This window comes from Electrona antarctica (genome assembly GCF_951216825.1).
Source record: "Electrona antarctica genome assembly, chromosome: 18".
NCBI lineage: Eukaryota > Metazoa > Chordata > Actinopteri > Myctophiformes > Myctophidae > Electrona > Electrona antarctica.
The window spans coordinates 36,438,721-36,461,516 of NC_136799.1; the positions used below are offsets into that span (position 1 = coordinate 36,438,721).

At 44.2% G+C, this 22,796-nt stretch overlaps 1 long non-coding RNA gene across 1 annotated transcript in view; it reads left to right on the plus strand.

Annotated features, from left to right (window-relative positions):
• Window positions 1–22,796, plus strand: part of LOC306942754 — a 67,527-nt gene that overhangs the window by 25,532 nt on the left and 19,199 nt on the right. Inside the window, exons 3-4 of the long non-coding RNA XR_013792333.1 lie at window positions 1,058–1,127; window positions 21,487–21,565. This is a non-coding gene — a long non-coding RNA (uncharacterized lncRNA). The remainder of the gene's footprint in view (window positions 1–1,057; window positions 1,128–21,486; window positions 21,566–22,796) is intronic.

The window sequence follows — 22,796 nt, forward strand, 5'->3', positions numbered from 1 at the left end:
CACTGAATATACCTTTAATGGCATTAATGTTTGTTAGGGACAAGATGACGTACATTTTCCCTTCATTGTCAATTGCGTTTTTAAAACAAACATTGAACTAAAAACAAACATTAAACCTGTATATAGGAAGAGCTAGCACCCCTCAAAACTAAGGAGCAGATAAAAGTTCCAGGAAGTGAGGCTATGGGGGTTCTGTTATGTGTGTGAACGAGTGTTTGGTGTGGGTGTGGTTTGACAAAGACATTATTGACATAATGTTGGCTGAGAGGAATATCATTTATTTTTTAATTATAATTTGTACTGGAGCATTACTTTATTGTTGGACTAATTTTCAGCTTTTGTTGGATATTACTGAATTACTTTTATTTTTTCATTGGAATCATTCAGGGAACTTTCAAAGAACATTACGTCAAAAGGGTCAAAAGTTCAGGGTTTGGCATGTTTTCTGTCTCCATGACGGCATAATGCATTAATGCAGGTGAAGGACCTGCATACATGCATACAGACAGACATTGAGGGTCCTTGGCACGAAAAAGTTTGAGAATGAGAACCACTCAAATAGGTATTTGTAGAATTGGCCTCAGGTCTTCATGGGTTAACACAAAGGAAGTGATTGTTCTCAGGTGGACCATGGAGTTGATTCCAATATTACTGTTGATGAGTGAAGCTGTTGACCGAATGCCCCCCACACACAGGCAGGCAGGCAGGCAGGCAGGCAGGCAGGCAGGCACGCACGCACGCACGCACGCACGCGATTGCGCGCACACATACACACACATGCTTTTAGATTGGCTTTTTTTGAATAGCCACATTTTTTTGCTTCATTGGTTAATGCATGTTGTGTAGTAATCTAAATCTGCAAAGTAACTAAAGCTGTCAAATAATTGTAGTAGAGTAAAAAGTACAATATTTGCCTTTGACAGTAGAGAAGTATAAATTAATGAAAAATGGAAATACTCGAGTTAAGTAAAAGTACCTCAGAATTGTACTTAAAGGACGACCCTCCATTAAGTATGGTTCTTGAGTAAATGTACTTAGTTACTTTCTACCATTGCAGGAAAGAGACCTCCAGCCCATCCAACATCCAACCACAGCTGGAGATGCTGGAGAAGTGCCAACACCCGATGGTGAGTTCAAAGCAGCTATGCACGCACGCACACATGCACACACACATGCACACACACACCACACACACACACACACACACACACACACACACACACACACACACACACACACACACACACACACACACACACACACACACACACACAAATGCTCAATGTAGTCAAGAATGTAGACATTCATGCAGTAGGCACATGTATGAACACACATACACACACACACACACACATGCTCAATGTAGTCAAGAATGTAGACATTCATGCAGTAGGCACATGTATGAACACACACGCACACGCACACGCACACACACACACACGAATGCTCAATGTAGTCAAGAATGCAGTAGGCACATGTATGCACACACACACACACACACACACACACACACACCCTAGCCCTAACTCATTCTCAGATATGGGTGATGACAACACATCGGGTGTGGAGCAGTTGGTGAAATGATAGATTCAGGACAGACTTGGACAGTTCATTGCAGTATAAGGACACTATCTTAGATGGTTATACTGTGTTCTGCTCTCATGACTCCTTTTAAGTCCGGCACATTATGCAAGCAGCACTGTTGAGGGTCATATACGTTTTGTTGTTCATTGTTGACGGTGTGTGATGTCTTTTATCCTGCTGCATCTACAGTGGTGTTTCTCAAACTTTCAAGTCATAGCTAGACCCCCAAATTGACATAATTTGGCCCACAGACAATTACCCTATAGAGCGCCGCAGTCCTGCCCCCTACCATGGCCCAGGAAATGAATCCCAATGCATTTTTCCCATAGACATTTCAAAAAGTATTTATTTAAAGACGGTTACGCCGCGGACAAAGCCAACTCCAGTCGTGACAAATCATGACAATAAACACAATATTTTGGACCAAACAAACAATTACAAAGAAGAAAAACAACAAAATGCTGTTGTAACCTGCTGTTTTTTTCTACTTTCTAATTCTTTGTTTGGCCCAAAACATTGTGTTTATTGTCATGATTTGTCACGACAAGAGTTGGCTTTGTCCGCGGCGTTACCGTCTTCTACTGAAAAGTCTATGAGGAAAATGAAAGAATCATTTCCTGGGCCATGGTAGGGGGCGGGACTCCGACCCCTCTTTCCTCCTTTCTCTTTCTCCCTGCCTCACATTATATTACTCACTCGCATCCCTCGACTCGGTTACTAAAATAACGGTAGGTGAAGCTAATTAGATTATAATATTAGATCAGTGGTTCCCTATATCCCTAGCTGTTGTTTTTGGTTGGGTGGTTAATGATTAGTTGTGACCAGTATAAGCCACTGTGTCAGTCGGTCAGTGTGTCAACGGTCCGTCTGTCGCCCCCAAAGTTTCAAACGTAATTCAGCTCATCACGAATTACGCGCTTGTGTATTTATGAGCTCAACCTCCCCCCCCCCCCCCCCCCCCAGTGTTCTCAGTGAAGAACGAGAGCTGTTGAACACACTGCTTAATTTACGTGGCCACTCATTAACCACTTTAACCCACATCTTCTCTGTCAGGTGGAAACCTCATTATGTCCAAAAGTGTTACTTTTCAGCATTCAAATATTCAAATAAAAACGGCAAAAGTAGCAGATCTACTAGCTAAAAGCGTGACTCTTTGCGCCACGTTTTGAGCTTGCAGATCTGCTGCTTTTGATGCTTTGGTGTGACGCTGTAGTATGATCAAGTAGTGTGTTCATTTATGAAAAAGAAGTGGAGATAAGTGGTTTCTGATGGAGACAATATACCGTACTTGGTTGCCCGGCGGGGTCCCACAGAGCTCTATATAGGTCTGCTTCTTTTTCCCCCTCAACAATAACTTGAAACTTGAAAATAGCCAATCTACAAGCGTGCATGATTCTGTAGTGTAGAGCAAGCTCACAAGAGCTTGCTGATTGGCTAGTTTTGACAAATGTTTGCCCCAGAATAGGAACACAGGGTTCAAGTGGGTTAACTGTAGAGGGCCTTTCTTCCGTGTAGACTTTAATGACCTCCTTCCATTCTTGTCTTGGACTGAACCTCCAACAATATCCCCCTGGAGACTTTTGAGCATAGTCTTGGTAGGGACCCTCTTTTTCTCCCACCTCAGAATTACAGCCAACAAAACTGCCACTCTTTCCCCCAAAGCCCAATGCAGTAGCTAAGGGCACGACACAAGAATGTCTCCGGAACAAAGGCCCGCAGTCATGATTTCTCACTTCTCTTTGACATTCTGTGACTTAAAGGTTTTCCGTGCAGCAGAGGAGAACTTAAGAGGTGGATCGGGGTGTGTTCAGTCATGTCATTGTTCAAGGGGGCAGCATGTCTTGACCTTCCACGCCAGGGTGCTTGTTTCATCTGGATCGCGTGTGTGTGTGTGTGTGTGTGTGTGTGTGTGTGTGTGTGTGTATGTGTGCCAGGTCACAGTAGTGCTTGTGGTTAACCACATGAACGCTAGCCTTGCTATTCTGGGCTGAGCGTTCGGTGAAAATAGCAGATCGGCTATTTTTGGCAAAAGAGATTTCCTGTTTCCCAAACAGTGGGTCGGGACCATGTTTGGCTCGCGGACTAATTTGTATGGGTCGCGGGTAAATATCCCCCTTTTTTGTTTTTGTTTACTACATTCAAAAAAAGTATTATTATTATTATTATTTCAAATGATTTTTCAAAACAATTCCAACCAAAAGTATTTAATAAATAAATAAATACATCGAATAAATTAGATTTTTAGATAAATTAGATAAAAAAACTTTAAGTAGTGAAAATAGCAGATCCACAAGCACGCAACGTGGCACGAAGCAACGTTTTGCGAGCTTGTAGATCTGCTATTTTTACTATAGTTTGGGTTTGACGACCACTAAGAGCGTGGCGACATGTGGAGAGACGGAGGACGGCCGGAGAGACGGCAATCTGGGACGGTGAGGGTTATTATAAGCCCAAACCACTTCCTCCATGCATGAGGAGGAACCAAAAGCTGCAGACTGCAGTAAATGCTGCAAAGAGCGTTTCAAATCAGCCTTGTGTGGTGCCGAGGCCGAGATGGGTGCTGTTCAGCGGCAACGGCGACTCAACGCACAGAAGGATTCTGCACTTCTGGTCAGACGAAGGAGGAGCCAGGCCCGGACACGCCCCACAGCACCCGGAGACTCTTAGTGTCACCAACATCTCATCAGTCATCTTCCCTATTGACTCTGTCTCAGTCTCGCAAGAGACAGTGGGGGCTGTAGCATGCCACTTGGACACTGGCCGTGGTCTGAACAGCCTTGGTTGGGTTGCCTGGAGGAGGAGGGTGTATGTTGTAAGATCCAGAAACGCCAAATTGGTCCAATGGCTGGCTGCGTGTGTATATCTGTCTGAGTACGAACAGCTGCAATACCGCTAGCCAGAGGTGTTGTTGAGCAGCCTGCACCGCTCAGTTCACACAGGTGTGATTTTATTTTCACCTTTGTCCCCGCTCCCCCCTCTTCTTTCCTTTGCTTTTGTGGAAACAATCAAAAATATAGCTGCAAGCAGTTATTATAAGACGGGGTCAAGCCCAAAAAGGGAAAAAAAGCTATACGCGAAATAGAAATAAAGATATCACAAAGTACAGACTGCAGGTCTGATAAACAGTAAACGAGAATAAATTATGGTTATAGGAAGACATAATTTGCCATAATTTCTAATGAAGAGATTATTTCAATTAAACTACAGAGAGGCATGTACAATAACGGAGCGGCATGGTGGTGATATCATATTGATGACTCCATTCTTGCCCAGATATGGAGAGACGGCAGCCTGCATGATGCGCACATCGGTGTAGTCATGCATGCACGGCAACCGGTTAACTCGTACGTGAGGTCAGATCAGAACTCTGCTCAGTATTATAATTATACAAAAAGGATTTTTGAATTCCACTTCATTCAACAGAGACCAGGTGTTTTACTCAGTGTTGTGCGAGCAGGAGATAGAAAACATATTGGGAGTCAAAGAGAGGATAAATAAATTGTCCATAAGGAGACAGAAGAGAGGATAATAGAGAGACGGAGAGAGGAAGATTTTTACATTCCCCAACAGAACCTACAAGCCATCCAATTCAGGAAGGAGTCTCAATCTTCCCAGGCTAAGGTCCACCGTTCTGGTTGTACATACAAATCGAGCCACGACGACCTCTACTGCTAAATGCCCAGAAAGGGACCGATCCCCTCAGAATCCTGTCAGCAAATCACCAGCATTGTTACCAGCCAGGAACAAGGAGACACAGACAAACAGAAATTGGTTTACCAAGACGTTGACTCCACCAGTAGAAGTAAAGACACGTCAGCTGACTTTATACAGGAATGAAAACTCACATCTGTAAACAGTGTGACAAGAGCTTCAATCGGTTAAGCAATCTGAGGACACACCAGCGTATTCACACTGGAGAAAAACCTTTCAACTGTAAAGAGTGTGGTGAGAGTTTCATTCAGATAGGTCACCTGAAGAGACACCAGCGTGTCCACACTGGAGAAAAACCTTTCAGCTGTAAAGAGTGTGGTGAGAGTTTCATTCAGATAGGTCACCTGAAGAGACACCAGCGTGTCCACACTGGAGAAAAACCTTTCAGCTGTAAAGAGTGTGATAAGAGCTTCATTCAGATAGGTCACCTGAAGAGACACCAGCGTGTCCACACTGGAGAAAAACCTTTCAGCTGTAAAGAGTGTGAAAAGAGTTTTAGTCAGAAAGGTGACCTGAAGAGGCACCAGGATGTTCACACGGGAGAGAGGCCTTTCTCCTGTAAACACTGTGACAAGTGTTTGAGGGCCTGTACTCACGAGGACGTCGCGGGCTGTTCCCCGCCTAAGTTTTGTGAACGATATAAAGCTTTACTGCGTCTACATTGCGGTTATGTTAATTATGTACGGGTCTAGACGAGACCGGTAAACTGCTTCGTTTTCAAGATACAGCTGTAGTACATATATTGCCGGCCTGTAGATGGCCACCCAAAAATAAAGAAAAAGCTTATTCTAAGGCAATATGAAAGCATTTTATAAATTATACTATTGGTATTTCACACAGGTGTTGCCAAATAACTAATTATCTCAGATGCGCATATGACATAGGCTATCTAGGTCATATCAATTTAATCAGCAGAGGTTGCAGAGCAGTGATGCTTCTCACTCTGCACACACTGATTTACCAGCTAAAGTTGATGCCTACTTTAAAATCATAATATGACAAACCTTGGATTAATTCTTCTGAAAACGAGCAGCACGCACAAAGTAAGTGATTCACACATTCAGAGAGAGAGAGAGAGAGAGAGCGCGGGTGCGCTCTCTCTCTCTCTCTCTCTCTCTCTCTCTCTCAGATGATCATACAGCTCACAACGAGGAGCGGCATGGTACATTGTGAATTTATGAGTTTGACTTTGGAGATTGAATATATATTCGCTGGTGCGCAACACCTCTGAATGTCAGATAATTGCTCGTTTATAGATTGATTACACCTGCTGGCAGTGGCAGCACAGCTAATCATTGCACATAGGCTATAGCCTACAAAAGTATAAAAAAGAGCAATTGGAAACAGTGAAAACAGGCCGTTTATAGAGGAATATGGACAGTAAACAATGTGTTTATCCTACCTGTGGTCTCTCAATGCAAAGCCGTTTTGAAGTTACACAAAGAATGTTTAATTTCCACCCAAGAAGAGAAGCACTTTGATGAGGTCCATGCATGCTTTGCACTGTGCACTGCGCAGTCAGACCTGCCTGAGAGGAACGTGCGGTGGCTGTGCTGCCTATCTTGTATAGCCTATATACTAATCTATTCTACACTACACCATTTAATAGTAACAATAATGTAGAAGATCCGTTTTTTTTCTTGTCTTTCCGGATTGGTAATCACCATAATTTATATCTGTTCTCCAAAAATAGCTCCTCTACAAGCTCGTGCATGCGGGCTGCAGATCGGCTATTTTTGGAGAAGAGATTTATAGACATTATGTGCAAATATAAAATAGCTGTGATACTTATATGTAAGTGGTTATGGTGAAATAAACCATTAACACTAGTTAGTTTGGAGGGGGCGAGGGGACTATGACATCACCGTTTCAGCAAATTAGGCGGCATTCGCTGTACACACGGAGACGTGAAAGTCGCGTCTCCAAACTTTCCCACTCTGGAAGGTAGTTTCAAAATTAGCCGTTAAAGTCCCCCAAAACGCCGTCTCCGTGTGACAAAAAGGGCAGATCGGCTAATTACTTGCCCGAGAAACACCGAAATCGTCCTCGTGAGTACAGGCCCTTAGTCGGTTACGTGACCTCAGTAGACACCAGCGTATCCACACAGGAGAAAAACCCTTCTGTTGTAAACAGTGTGGCAAGAGTTTTAATGTGTTAAGTTACCTCAAGACACACCTGCGTATCCACAAAGGAGAAAAACCCTTCTGTTGTAAACAGTGTGACATGAGTTTTGTTGCGTCACATCAGCTGAAGACACACCAGCGTATGCACACTGGAGAAAAACCTTATCACTGCAAACATTGTGATAAGAGCTTCAGTCAGTCAGGGCATCTCAGGACACACCATCGTGTCCACACAGGAGAGAGGCCTTTCATCTGTAAACAGTGTGACAAGAGTTTTACTGTGTTAAAGAACCTGAAGACACACCAGCGTATCCACACTGGAGAAAAACCTTTCCTTTGTAAAGAGTGTGGTGAGAGTTTCAGACAGTCTGGGGGCCTGAAGACACACCAGCGTATCCACACTGGAGAAAAACCTTTCCATTGTAAACAATGTGACAAGAGTTTTACTGTGTTAAATACCCTGACGAGACACCAGCGTATCCACACTGGAGAAAAACCTTTTCACTGTAAAGAGTGTGGTGAGAGTTTCAGTCAGATGGGTAACCTGAAGAGACACCAACGTATCCACACGGGAGAAAAACCTTCCAACTGTTAAGAGTAATGAGAGTTTCAGTCAGATGGGTAACCTGAAGAGACACCAACGTATCCACACGGGAGAAAAACCTTCCAACTGTTAAGAGTAATAAGAGTTTCAGTCAGATGGGTAACCTGAAGACACACCAACGTTAACGTATGTATCCACACCGGAGAAAAACCTTTCCATTGTAAACTGTTTTACTGTGTTAATGCCTGCCAATGGCGTGGTTTTTCCTAATGTCGATTCCTGCCATTGACGTGCTTGATTGAAGATTTTTTTTAATTGATTCAGAATGGTCTCGCTAATATCTACCGAGTAGTAGCTTACCAGTCGCTAGGCAACGCTCGCTTCCTCTGTGGTTCGTCAAATGTCTTTTAAATGACTTTTAAAGTTACGATGCTCACTTTAGCTATAAGGTGATTTTGCTTCCTGATTTTTTTTTGGGAAGTGAAAGTGAGTAGTAGCTTACCAGTCGCTAGGCAACTAGCACTTGGCAACTAGCGCCGGAGTCTTTGGTGGTGTCTGAGAGGCTAAATCTAATCAAATATGGTCCGTGGCTCAAATACAGACTAAATAATAATGTGCCTTGATATGTGCCTTTTGCGTTGCCTAACTGCTCCAATGGCTGGCCGCGCGTATGTCTGTCTGTTTAGAGTACGAACAGCTGCAATACCGCTAGCCAGAGGTGTTGTTGAGCAGCCTGCACCGCTCAGTTAACACAGGTGTGATTTTTAAGCTACAGATCAGTATTCGTTCACCACTTCACCAGCAGAGCTCTCCATGTTGAACTGAGGCACATTGCACTGTACGGTCTGTCTAAATTAAACATGAAAAAGATGCCCTTCATACAGTGAGGTGATAAAACGGCACAGTGACAGCCACTCCCTTTACTTCAAAGCAGGCCCTGTATGCCATGCAATCGGGAACTATAATTCTCTGCCTAATTACGAAAGGGAATGGAAATTCTTTACTAATTGAGCCGACCGTTTTATCGCTGAATCGCGAAACTTCAAAAGCACCCAGGCCTCTTAAAAGGCTGGTTTTGCCTGACGTGTTGCTAGACATGTATAATGCGCAGCTAGACTATGTGTCGCAGTGGTTTATTATGTCATTCCCGACTCGACACTGACTGAAATGTAAATGTCACACGCATTCTGTATAACTTTTTTTTAACCTTTTCAACACAGTCACTCTATATAACACAGATTATGTTCCATTCCTATGTAGAGAGCAAATGGGTAGGTAGGTACAACTTAAAAAGTGTCCAAGGCATACTATTCCATTGAAAACATTGAAAAGCCTTTATTACAGACATTAACTATTAAGATTAAAAATCACACCCGTGTGAACTGAGTGGTGTAAAGTCTTATATAGACTGATCAGCTGTGGTCTGACGTAATGTCTGACGTAATGAAATCACACCCGTGTGAACTGGGTGACCGTAGCAACCATGCTCATTTTTTTGGCACAGACAGACAGACAGACACGTAAACTAACAAAGCCAGTCGTAGGAGTGGTTTACACCACTCAAAAATAGCTACAGCTGGCCTGGGCCGTGGCTCAGCGGTCCAGGCACCTTGGCTGGTAATCCAGTCTGGCAGTGTGCCGCGGGTTCGACTCCCGATCCCGACGGCCTTTACTACATGTCACCCACCCATCTCTCTACCCATTTCCTGTCAGCCTACTTACTGTCTATCCCTCCATAAAAAATATAAAATAAAGGCAGAAGCCACAAAAGAACGAACTAAAATAGCTACAGCTGACAAACACGTTTCGCCGACAGAGCCGTCATCAGGGCCCATAATATAGTTGACAATAGACTTAACAATATTGCATGGCTTTATACAAAAATCCTGAAACTAAAATGAACCGTGCAATACTGAACAGATTATGTCCAAATGAACTGAAGCTTGAAATCAATTCAGAAAACGTGTGCATGCATAACGTCTGCTCACAAAGACTCATATTGTTTGTAAGAGATGATATCACTCAGTTATTCAGTATTTAGTATACCTCATCCAAAAAAACACGTTCTTCTATCGCATATACAAAGCCTGCATGATGATTATGCTTGAATAATCACCTGGAGTGCATTAGTTGTCTGGGTCCTGCTGCGTCATACCTTTTCAAGAAGTCATCTTTAGTTTACTTTACTGTTTACGCTTATCAGTAACAGCTAAATGCCTGAGAACGATTTGTGGGTTCGCTCGGGAGTCAGACAATGATGTCGGAGGCTTTTGTGTTTTCAAGTTGAATCGACAGACAATTGTTTTTGTCCTATTTTAGTCATTTGAAATGGAGGAGTAGGGAACAGTACGTCCTCCCAGTGGGGGCTCCTCACTGGCAGGTGAGCCAAGGGTACAACAGTAAATGGAATCAAAACACTTTAGTCTTAGTCTAGTCTTAGTCTTTAGTCAAATAAGTGTTTGGTTTGACACACACAGATGTAATGGTAATGTAATATAAAACATGTCTCATTTTAATTTTAGTATATCAAATGACAAGAAATAAATGTTGATGTTGATGTGTTAATTTTGACAGCAAATTCTGATGTAGTCTTAGTCTTCTTAAGGCCTATTCAATTCATACTCCAGTTTTAGGTGATAAGGTGGTTGGGATTGGGAAAACTACAACATGACATCTAACCACTGTTTCAGAGGTCATCCTATCACCTAAAACTACAACATGACATCTAACCACTGTTTCAGTGGTCATCCTATCACCTAAAACTACAACATGACATATAACCACTGTTTCAGTGGTCATCCTATCACCTAAAACTACAACATGACATCTAACCACTGTTTCAGTGGTCATCCTATCACCTGAAACTACAACATGACATCTAACCACTGTTTCAGTGGTCATCCTATCACCTGAAACTGGAGTATGAATAGGAACATGACATCTAACCACTGTTTCATCAGAGTATGAATAGGACTTTAGTATTTTGAATAACATACCATTTAGTTTGAGTCCTTATTTAGTCATTTAGTCATTTACATTTCAAATAGTCTTTTAGTCTTAGGGCCCTATTTTCACCATGAACTATTCAATTTTAGTACTATTCAAATAGTAAAAAAGGCAAAGAAGTTTAGGGATACGGGGGTTTAGCACTGATGGAAATGAGGCCATTAGTCTTAGTCAACAAAATGTCACATAGTGACATTTTTCTGAACTACCTAGAGTGCATGCGGTTCTGGTGTATGGTGTTTAGTCTGGCTTGCTGGAGAGCATCGGAAAAATGGTGGAACATACTAAAAAGGTCAGTCTCTCAAAATTGTTTGACACAAAAGGCAGGGTTGGATGAGCAGAGATCCTTCCCCATGCTTGATCATTGATTCCATTGCAGCGTTGTAGCCAAATGTATGGCCAGAATTCGCAGACCTACGAGCTCACTTGACTTTGTGAGCTTGTGGCGCGCGACACCGTCCTGCGATGAAGTGTAAATGGGGCATGAAGGTCGCACATTAGGAGCCAGGTATTGGTGGAGAGAGATCTGCGTGATTTACTTCTTCGCAGAGATTTATGTGTACAATAGACTTATTGGAAACAGATCTGAGACATCAATGTGCGTCATCATCGCAGCTTCTCCCTGTTCCAAGACCTGACATGTCCACACACACACACACACACACACACACACACACACACACACACACACACACACACACAGTCTCTCTCTCTCTCACACACACACACACACACACACACACACACACACACACACACACACACACACACACACACACACACACAGCTACCAGGGAAATGTCTCCTTGCCAAGGAATCCCCTCTCTCTCACCTCTGATTTCCAGCCGTTCACTGCTAATATTTTCCTGTGTTGGAGCTGAGCCACGTGGACACAACCCAAGTTATTCCAGGCCCTCGACACAACTATTTGCAATTTACATTTTAGGTTTTTAGAGCAGACGCTCTATCCAGAGTGACTTACAAGGTAAATAATTAATCACATACATGGAATGCAGAGAGAATAAAAAACTAGGACACCAGGCAATAAACCAATAAGAACCTAGCATCTGTTTAAACAACATGCAATCTAAATAACATTCTGTAGGCTACATTGAAAGGATTGCAGGTAAACAATGAAGCTAGCATATATCTTTAAATAACATTATCTTTAAAACAAGCCTAAGAAAACGACGTGTGTAGCGTTGTTCCAGGTGGCTTTCCTGTGAGCTGATCTGAGGATGCCATGCCTTTGGTTCAACCAAATATATCTCTGACGTTGGCCTTCAAGGCAACCAAATTGGTTGCCTTGAAGGCCAACGTCAGAGATTTGTACTTGATGTGGGCAGCAACAGGGCGCAGACAAGGGGGGAGATGTGAACATTTTTGCTGGTTGAAGAGAAGACCAGCCAACAGACCAGCATGCTGTGGCATTCTGCACATTTGGACGGGCTTACTGTAAGTGAGCATGCTGGGAGGCCAGTGAATCTTTGTTGTGTTCAAATAGACCTCGTATCTCCATATTTCAACTTTTTCATGCTTTTCCCATAAATGAATGCCCTACTTTTCCCCATACAACATAGTGGATCTGTGAGCTTGTAGGCCATTTTAATTCCAAAAAAACTAATAAATCACAAATTTAAAAATGTAAAAATGAACAGGTTTGGACAGGTTTCCACTGACGGCGATGATATTGTGTGACTAAGTGGGTGTTTTGCCGTGCTACTGTACCATGGACGGGACCAGCTGGATTAATGCACTCGGCAATAGATAGGCTACTGTAGCATCCTGCCAACCCATTGGCTGTGTTCCTAGATCAATTGATAGCATCCTGCCACCTCATTGGCTGTGTTCCTAGAACAACTGCAGTGCAGAGGAGGGACAATCAGAGTTTACAGTAAGTCAGGATAACCCCAGTAAGACACTCCCCATGACGTGTTCAGGCCAACATCATCAATCAAATACGGTAGGCTTGGATCTTGTGTGTAAATCCAGTAAATCAGTGGTTCTCAAACCATCGGAAAATGTTTTGTGCCAGGGACCGCCATGAATAGAAGATTTATGTTAGAAAAGTATTCAAATATTTTCAAACTTTCCGATACATCTATATAATTATTTTAACAAAAAACTTAATATAAATTGATAAAGTGGATACATTTATTATTTTGCTGGGGACCTCCTGGAACCTGACCGGACCTCTGGGGGTCCCCGGATTTTACTTTGTACTGTTGTACCCTTACTGGCTCACCTGCCAGTGAGGAGCCCCCACTGGGAGGACATACTGTTGTACCCTTACTGGCTCACCTGCCAGTGAGGAGCCCCCACTGGGAGGACGTACTGTTGTACCCTTACTGGCTCACTTGCCAGTGAGGAGCCCCCACTGGGAGGATGTACCGTTGTACCCTTACTGGCTCACCTGCCAGTGAGGAGCCCCCACTGGGAGGACGTACTGTTGTACCCTTACTGGCTCACCTGCCAGTGAGGAGCCCCCACTGGGAGGACGTACCGTTGTACCCTTACTGGCTCACCTGTCAGTGAGGAGCCCCCACTGGGAGGACGTACCGTTGTACCCTTACTGGCTCACCTGCCAGTGAGGAGCCCCCACTGGGAGGACGTACCGTTGTACCCTTACTGGCTCACCTGCCAGTGAGGAGCCCCCACTGGGAGGACGTACCGTTGTACCCTTACTGGCTCACCTGCCAGTGAGGAGCCCCCACTGGGAGGACGTACTGTTGTACCCTTACTGGCTCACCTGCCAGTGAGGAGCCCCCACTGGGAGGACGTACTGTTGTACCCTTACTGGCTCACCTGTCAGTGAGGAGCCCCCACTGGGAGGACGTACTGTTGTACCCTTACTGGCTCACCTGCCAGTGAGGAGCCCCCACTGGGAGGACGTGGCATGTCCTCCGTCCTACTCCTCCCGTTCAACACTGGCAGGTGTCACCAAAGCGCATATAGGAATTATTAGCACGGCCAATTGTGGTTGTGTAGACGTTTGGGCGCTCAAACTCCTAACCCAGACGGGTACGGTACTTTGTCCTTTGTGCTACCTGAGCGCATTATCCACTTTCTATACACAATGCAGAAAACGTGGAATGCGTGGTCTTTCTCCCACAGTAACTTGACAAGGAGGCATTCCTGTTGGCATGCTATACATCAGAAAATATAAAAAGTTCAATTCACTGTATAATCCATTGTAGTACTGATCTTGTCGCCAAGTGACACACGCCACGCCTCTGTACAACCAAATGAATCACAGGTTAAATTCTTTCTGCCTGAACCTGGAGGACACATACAGTATGCTGTAGGTATATAGTCAATAGAATTCCTCTCTTTCTTGGCACAGCACTGGGCCCTCGGGTCTCTGCTGTGGCCGAGACAAGCTGAGGTACGGTAGGTATGTGACTGAAGTGGATGACCCTGTAATATGAGCGGCCCACGCTTTTTGTTGTGAACTGGCCCTGAACCCAGTGTGTACAGCAGCCCAGCCGTGAGCTCTGCAGAGGGGACAGGTCCATAGCGGGGACAGGTCCATAGCGGGGACAGGTCCATAGCGGGGACACACATCCACCGGTGGACTGATAACCCCAACTATACTAGAGTCCCAAGTATAGATCACAAACATTTTAAGCATATTTTATATTTTGACTATTCAAAGAATAGCGGATAATACAAGCTCAGTGTGAAAAAAGGCAAAGTAGTTTAGGGATAAGGGGTTTATATGGACGCAAATAGAGCATGTGGTGTTTTCCTCTGCATGAGGCTGCTGTGTGAAATGATCAGCATGTGATGCAGTACCATATTGTCGCTGTCACTGTTCAACTTTTTGAGTGGTGCAAACCACTCCAACAACCAGCTTTGTTTGTACCCGTGTATGTGTGTACCTGTACGTGGGGCCACGTACAGATGAGCACGGTTGCTATGGTTAGTGTGTGACGTCACTGCACCACTCAGTTCACACGGGTGTGATTTTTTTTAACCAATGACAAGCATTACCAAGAGCTTTTGAATAATTAAAAATCACACCCGTGTGAAGTGAGGGGCGCTAATATATTAAAGTCTAACTCATGTTGCAATGATTAGGTGATGTAATGGTGATGTAAAACAAACACAGACAAAACAAACATTGTTATCAAGTCTGAACAGCGAAACAAATGGAACACATGGAAAGTGGAAATAGTTTTTTTCCCCCTTATCAACGGTAATCAGATGTGAACCACAGATGTGGTTCTAACTTGTTCCGAGTGTCTCAGTCTGGACACTCGAAAATAACAGATCTACAATTGAAGCTCACAATGTGTCACATTAAGCCTTGCCTACACCTAGAGTATATTGTACGGTACAGATAGGTCGGCGAATCGGAATACACAAATCCAATCTGAAAATAAGCAAATAAGAATGTTAACAGTCAGTCTTTCTTGAAAAACTAAGTTCACCTAACTAAGTTCACCTAGTTTTTGAGATGTGGGTCCCCTCGACCAAATGCATCATTTGGGGGGGTCCTTCACATGAAACATTAAGCAAAGGGACCGCAGGGCAGAAGTACTGAAGTACAATATTTATAAGTAAATGTCCACCACTGCTGAGGATAACTGTGTAGAAGTCTTGTCATTATTCTGGTATTCACCACGTTTTGGCACCTCGTTGCCTCTCGCGACTGCAGACAGTGATCCTATCTCGCTAAAACAACTCATTTCCAAAACGATCAGAAACAATTTCCCATAAACGTCCTGAATTGTGCCGTTACAGATCCTTCCGTCCTTGAGTGGCTTCCAGTCATGTCCTCAACATCCTTGGAAAGCAGTGTTTCCACTGTCATTTGAATACAGCTGTGGTGCTTCGGGCAACAATTTGTGTCATAGCTGGTCAGCAGGCAGTGGTGGATTAAATATACTCACATTTGTTACTTAAGTAAAAGTATCAATACTGCAATGTAGAAATACTCCGTTACAAGTAGAAGTCCGGAATTCAAAATCTACTCGAGCAAAAGTACAAAAGTGTTGGCATGAAAATGTACTTAAAGTACTCATTATGCAGAATGCCCCATTTGAAATTATCGGATGTATAAAAATCTTTTGAAAATATAAGATCTACAAGTTGACAATGTGTCGCATTGTGAGCTTGTAGGTCTGCAGTTTTCAGCGTGCGACAAGGTGTATAATTCAGCATTAGATTGCAGTGTTCGATCAGCCTTGACTTCCATCAGTAACCGGAAGTGTGGGCATCTAAACATTGTGGCAAACTCAATTTTAATCTATGTTAAATTGAGATGTCTACTGCTGTCCAATCTTTCTGTAGAGGGTCCCCTCCCTCTACAGAAATGTATCCTATTATTAAAATTGGGGGCGACCGGCCCGGCCAGTGGATGGGCGGACCACGCGGTCACACTGCATGTCACTATATGACTCAGACTTAACCACCAGTAAGACGCCCTGAGGGCGAGAAGCGGGTCGCGGCCACGCATCCGCCTTGGTGACGGCAGACTGCTGGGCGAGCGCTGGCGCTTTGGCATGGCGGGGTCAGATCAACATATGGAATGAATTATGTACTGGCCATATATGGAGTGTACAGAGTTTGATGAGGTCATATCAACATATGGAATGTCTGAACAGGAAGGACGGGTGGGGTAGGATCATAGAGTATATAAAAGGATAGAGACTGAACTGGCGCGAAGCTCCGCCCCCCCAGCTATTCATGTCAGTGGAAGTTGCTCAGTGGCGTTTTGAAGCACCCGGAAGACTGCCGGAAGTACCGTCTCAGAACGTCTACTTCCGCATTTGACCACCAAATTTTGGTGGTCAAATGCGGAAGTGCAACCGAGCGCTCAATGTTAAAGCCCAGCTGCACGGGGTTTCCCGGTCATGAATCCACGGGTCCGCCTGTAGTCCCTCCTCCTACCACTAGGGAGGAGAGCTTCAACGTTGAATAGCCTCACTGGCCCCTTGGGTAGGATCAACATATGGAATGTCGGAACAGTTCAGCTCCAGATATGGAGATCTAAGGGTTTGAGGTCAGATGTGGAGTTGCTGGCCGGCTCCATATATGCAGATCTAGGTAATGATTCAGTCTCATGTATGGTTATCCAGGGTTAGATGAGGTCAGTGTCCTGATCTTCATATATGGAGATGGCCATATAGGGTGGCGTGACGTGTCACCATATATGGAGATCTAAGGGACTTTATGATGTCACATGATATCACGAGGCGTGACTATTATGGAGACGTGATGTCACGAGGCACGACCATATATGGAGGCATGGGTGGGTGACGGATGGACAGACGGTACTTGGCACTCCTGCGTCGTTCTTGAGTACATCCACGTGTGTTAGTGTGGGACGTCCTCGTGCTGGTGTGTTGGTTCCGACGGCATACAGCAGGGGTGCCCACACTTTGTTTTACTTGAGAGACACTTTCAAAATGACCAGTTAAACGAGATCTACCCACCAAAAACATTATGATCCCGTTGCTGAGATTTGTTTAAAATTTTACCTGAGGGGGATTTGGAATAGTTACATACAGTAAGACATGAAACAAGCACACTTGGAATGGAAAATAGAGGGAAATGGAATTGGAGTTGTAATTCTACAACACTCTTGAAAACATTGCATTGTGGGTTTGAGCTGACAGGACCTTTTAGATGTCAATCAAATCAAATCAAATCAAATCAAAGTTTATTTGTATAGCACATTTACATTGACCGAAGACAAACCAAAGTGCTGAACAAGAGCATGTAAAACAAGAACAGAGCAACAACAAGAGCATGTAAAGAAAAGAAAAGAAAAACAAAACAAAACAAAACAAAACAAAACAAAAACAAAGCAACAAGTGAGACCGGAAGTATAAACAGACATGGTATAAGAAGGGTACGCGTTTTCAGGCAACATTAAAAGCCAGGGAGAAAAAGTGGGTCTTTAGGAGAGATTTAAAAACACCCAGGGACTGGGCAGAACGAATGGGAAGGGGCAGGGCATTCCACAGTGTGGGACCGGCCACAGAGAAGGCTCGGTCACCTCTAGTGACACATGAGGTTCCAGGCACAATCAAACGCAGTTGGTCAGCTGACCTCAAAGGTCTGGCTGGGACGTATGGTTTGATGAGCTCGCAGAGGTAAGGGGGGGCATGCCCATTTTGGGCTTTGAAGACAAACAATAATAATTTAAAATCTATTCTAAAGCGAACTGGGAGCCAGTGTAGGGAAGCAAGGACAGGTGTAATATGATCGCGCTTTTTCTTTCCGGTAAGGAGGCGGGCAGCAGCATTTTGGACGAGTTGTAGGCGTCTGATAGCAGATTGATCGATTCCAAAGTACAGTACAATCAATCATGTCACCTTAATTCAAGTGGCAAATGCGAACAAGTTTAATTTATATGTTAAATTAAATATATTTAGGACCATGTCATGACATGTGGTCTACTGGTAGATCGCAATCTAGTACCGCTGGCATACAGTACATGGGGAAAGGGCATGATGACACCAGGGAGCTCCAAAGGGACAAGGACTGACGGATACAGAGATCTCCATACATGGGCATATCGGAGCAGTGACCCATTCTAGATGTGAGGGCCGCGCAGTCCCCCAAACCTCTAGTAACTACGAATTGACATCATTCAGAGCGTCTGATGCAGACGGTCTCAGAACGTTCTCAGAACTCCTTCACCCCCACGTGTCCCGACTGTCCTTTCCCATGTCAGAAGGAGCATGTATTGGCCTTAAAGGCTCTCAACATGCGGGGGCGGGGTGCTGATGGCCTAGTCCTAGTGGTTAAGGCGCATACTGTATAATCATGGCTCTAATGCAGCATGACAGCGAGTCGTGGGTCACTCCCTGTCTCTCTCTCTCTCTCTCTCTCTCCCTGTTTCCTGTCCTATGTCTTCACTGTACTATCCTTAAAGGGGCATTCCACTCATTTTCAACATTTTACTATGTCATTAATATACCTTAGAGCTGTTGTGTGGAAATAATAAAATAGTTCCCCCATTCTGTGTTTCCTAGAACTAGAGGTCTGAAAAAAAACTAACATGGTGAAACACATCTTGATGATGTCATCAAGATGTGTTTCACCATGTTAATGATTTTTTTCATACTTACAGTTCTAGGAAACACAGAATGGGGGGACTATTTTATTATGTCCACACAACAGCTCTAAGGTATATTAATGACATATTAAAATGTTGAAAATGGGTGGTTTTCCCCTTTAAAGGCCATAAATAAGGAGGCACTCAACAAGCACAGATGCTCTGCAGGCTCTTGACAGATCTTGGAAACTTTCTAAAAACATAATGTGCACTCTTCCTTTCACTACTCTAAGCATATTGATGCCAATAGTTTTGTACTCATTACACGTAACGGTATTTCTACTTTTACTTAAGTACAACAAATTGAGTTCAACACTGGAGGAAAGGCATGTATAGCGAGGAGGGGCGGGGGACCGACACATCACTCAGCCAGTAGCACCCCCTGTCTCCTCAGCAGGGGGTCTCCTGAGGTCGTCCCCTTTAAAGAGCTGTAGCACTTTAGCATTGCTGTAAAACGTGCTGTTGTGTCTGTCAGTACCCCTCCTCTCACAGTACCCCTCCTCTCTCCTGTCTCTTGCATCCTTCCCTTGTCCAGTTCAATTCAATGGGGCTTTATTGGCACGAGAAAACACCCACATTTACTTTGCCAAAGCAAAAGTCGAACAAAATGGTGCATGTACAATTCAACGGAAATAAAGCAATGCGTTATATCCCAACTTAATGAAAACCATAAGAATTGTACGTGCTTTTGCCGTCATAAATAGTTTAAATATTTCAATGTGTTGCATTCACTTTGTATACATTAAAACCTGTGGGACCATTAGCACAAGTTTAAAATTGTGCACAAGTACAGTATAGCACTCGTTTTTCAAATGTCTGTCTGACGAGGAGAGGCTGTATAGTTTTGCGTTCAACAACATGCCTGGCTTTGGTTAGGATGCATTCCCATTAGAAAGCCATGCAGGCCTGTGGGGTACTTACTACATTTTGTTTTATTGCCCCCATGCATTCAAGAACGCTCCAGACGTGTGTCTCAACTGAACAGTGCATTTTAAATGGCACATTCCTTAAGTTGCAGTCAATAGAGGCTCCTACATGTTTTATGCACTTGCACATGTACTGTATTTGTAATAAACATGTCATAACCGCATGTCATAAACATGCGTGCTCTATACTCTCCAAATGTTCTCCTCACGACAGCTTGGTCTGCTATAAGTCAGGGGCCCTTGGGGGGGGTTCCAGGGGGTCCCCAGAAAAATGTATTAATGTAGCATCACAATCATTTTAATCACCATGTGTTTTACTTTGGCTATTCAAAAATCGTAGATGTACAAGCTTGCTATTTTTTTTAACATTTCTTGAAAAATATTGAAAGTGTATATTATGATAGGCCTATATATAATGATAATTTTGAATTTTGTCATACAAATCTTGGGGGTCCCTGGCACAAAACATTTTCAGATGGGGGGGGGGGGGGATCTGCGGCCAAATAAACCCAAATTTGAGGGTCCTTGACTTGAGAACTATACTGTGTTAAGCGCGGTCCACGCAGTTCACAGTCACTTAGGATAGCAGTACTGTATATGCACACTGTGCACTTGAACCCTAAGTATCCCTATACCTTCTGCAAAGATATATGTAATGTACTTATAGTGTAGAGCGAATACAGCAGGGGGGCCTTGTTTATATCGTTGCTGTCGGTAATCAACCTCTTATCTCCATGGTTTAACTGTTTGTTTTTTTCGTGAATTTAAGGCCTACTTGATCATACTACAGCGTCACACAAAAGCATCAAAAGTTGCAAAACTGCAAGCTCGAAACCGCCACGTGATTTGAGCTTTGTTGGATTCTGCTGCTTTTGAATTTGAATAATTGAAAAGTAACAGCGTTGGAGATATGAGGTTTCCACCCGACAGAGACAATATAGGGGTTATTATTAAACTCATACATACTGTGTACACACAGTATGTGACGGTAAAGTCTGCACGTGCGCCTGTGTGAGTGCTGCAGGGGGGTTCATGTAGAGGTCCATCCATAGGTTCATAGGTTATGTATTTCAAATGCCCCCGCCACACGACACACACACCACACACACGCACACACGCACACACACACACACACACGCACACACATGCACACACACACACACACACACACACACACACACATGTGCACACGCGCAGACACGCACGCGCGCACACGCGCGCACACACACACAGGCCGAGAAAAGAGAGAACATTGAAAACAGTCAATCTGTGTGAGTCGGTCGCAACAAGGGAGGCAGTAGAACTAAACAAACACAAGTATACAACTCACATAAAGCAACAATCGTAACAACAAGTGAACCCAGGAGTCCTCAGTAAATAGACGGGTCTTTTAGCATGCTTTTAAAAGTCCCTAAAAGGTGGTGGTGGCAGATCCATGGTGCCATTCTGGTCCCTGTTGCTCAGATTATATAGCGCTGGGTCATAAAGTAATTGTCTGGGGGTCTTCAACCTTTTTTTCAGGTCCAAGGCCCCCTTGGCTGAGAGCGACGTGAAGAAGGGACCCCCACTTTTTGCAAAGGAGCTGGACAGCATGTTATACGTATGTAAATGGTGCATTTATATAGCGCCTTTATCCAAGGTGCTTTGCAGAAATTGTGCATTACATTCACCCACACATTCACACACCGATGCTGGAGGAAACCATGCAAGGCACCAACCTGCACATCGGGAGCAATTAGGGGTTCAGAGTCTTGCTCAAGGACACTTCGACACTAACTCTGGGGGAGCCCGTCCCCCCGGTTACCATCTGGTCACTCTACCCCTGAACCACTATATGTTGTATACATGTATGGATTCATGTTCACGTTTCAGACATATAAATTACACCCCCCTTGTAGTAACACAGAGGACCCCCTAGGTGTGCTGCCGGATGCCCCCTGTTGAAGACCTCTGGCCTAACCCTCTGTGGTCTAAGGTATATCCTTTCATTCTGGAGGCCTTTGAACATGGACACGCGAGGCAGTACATAGATACGTGTATGAACAACTGGCAAGACAAGCGAGGACTTTCAGCATTACAGATTGATCGATAACGAGTATTTGGGGGGGTGTAAGACGAGACGGAGGAATGTGAATTTGTCTGGAGTAGCTCGACGGGATCCCTCCGTGGAACGACGGCATCTGTGTGGACATCATCTCCTGTCTCGTCTCGGGGACGGAGGGCCAGAGATGGCTATCACTAATAGTGGAGAAACCACTGCAAAGCAGCAGAAAGGTCACCAAAGGGCACACACATTCTGTTCAGGGTCAGAAGGAGAGGGAGAAGGATGGCTGTGCATGCTGGGCTGAGACATAACCACTTAGGTAAAAAACAAACAACCCCATAACTATAGGTGTGACTTTGCCCTTTTAAAAGGACAACTTCACCCATCTTCATATAGTTGGTCCTCGCTAATAATAATGCTCATTATGAGACAAATGGTAAATGGTGCATTTATATCATGCTTTTATACAAAGCACTGTACATATATTGTGCATTACATTCACCCATTCACACACACATTCATACACCGTCACCGATGGCAGATGAAACCATGCAAGGCACCAACCTGCACATCGGGAGCAATTAGGGGTTCAATGTCTTGCTCAAGGACACTTCGACACTACCTCTGGGGGAGCCCGGGATCGAACCAATCGGCTGCTCTACCTCCTGAGCTACTACCACCTCTGAGATGCCACCATTTCCATCTACCCGCTGCCCCGTTAATTACACAAGGCAGCTGGCGCTATCCCCAAACGGTATCTTACGGCCGCGGTACCCACTATTCATTA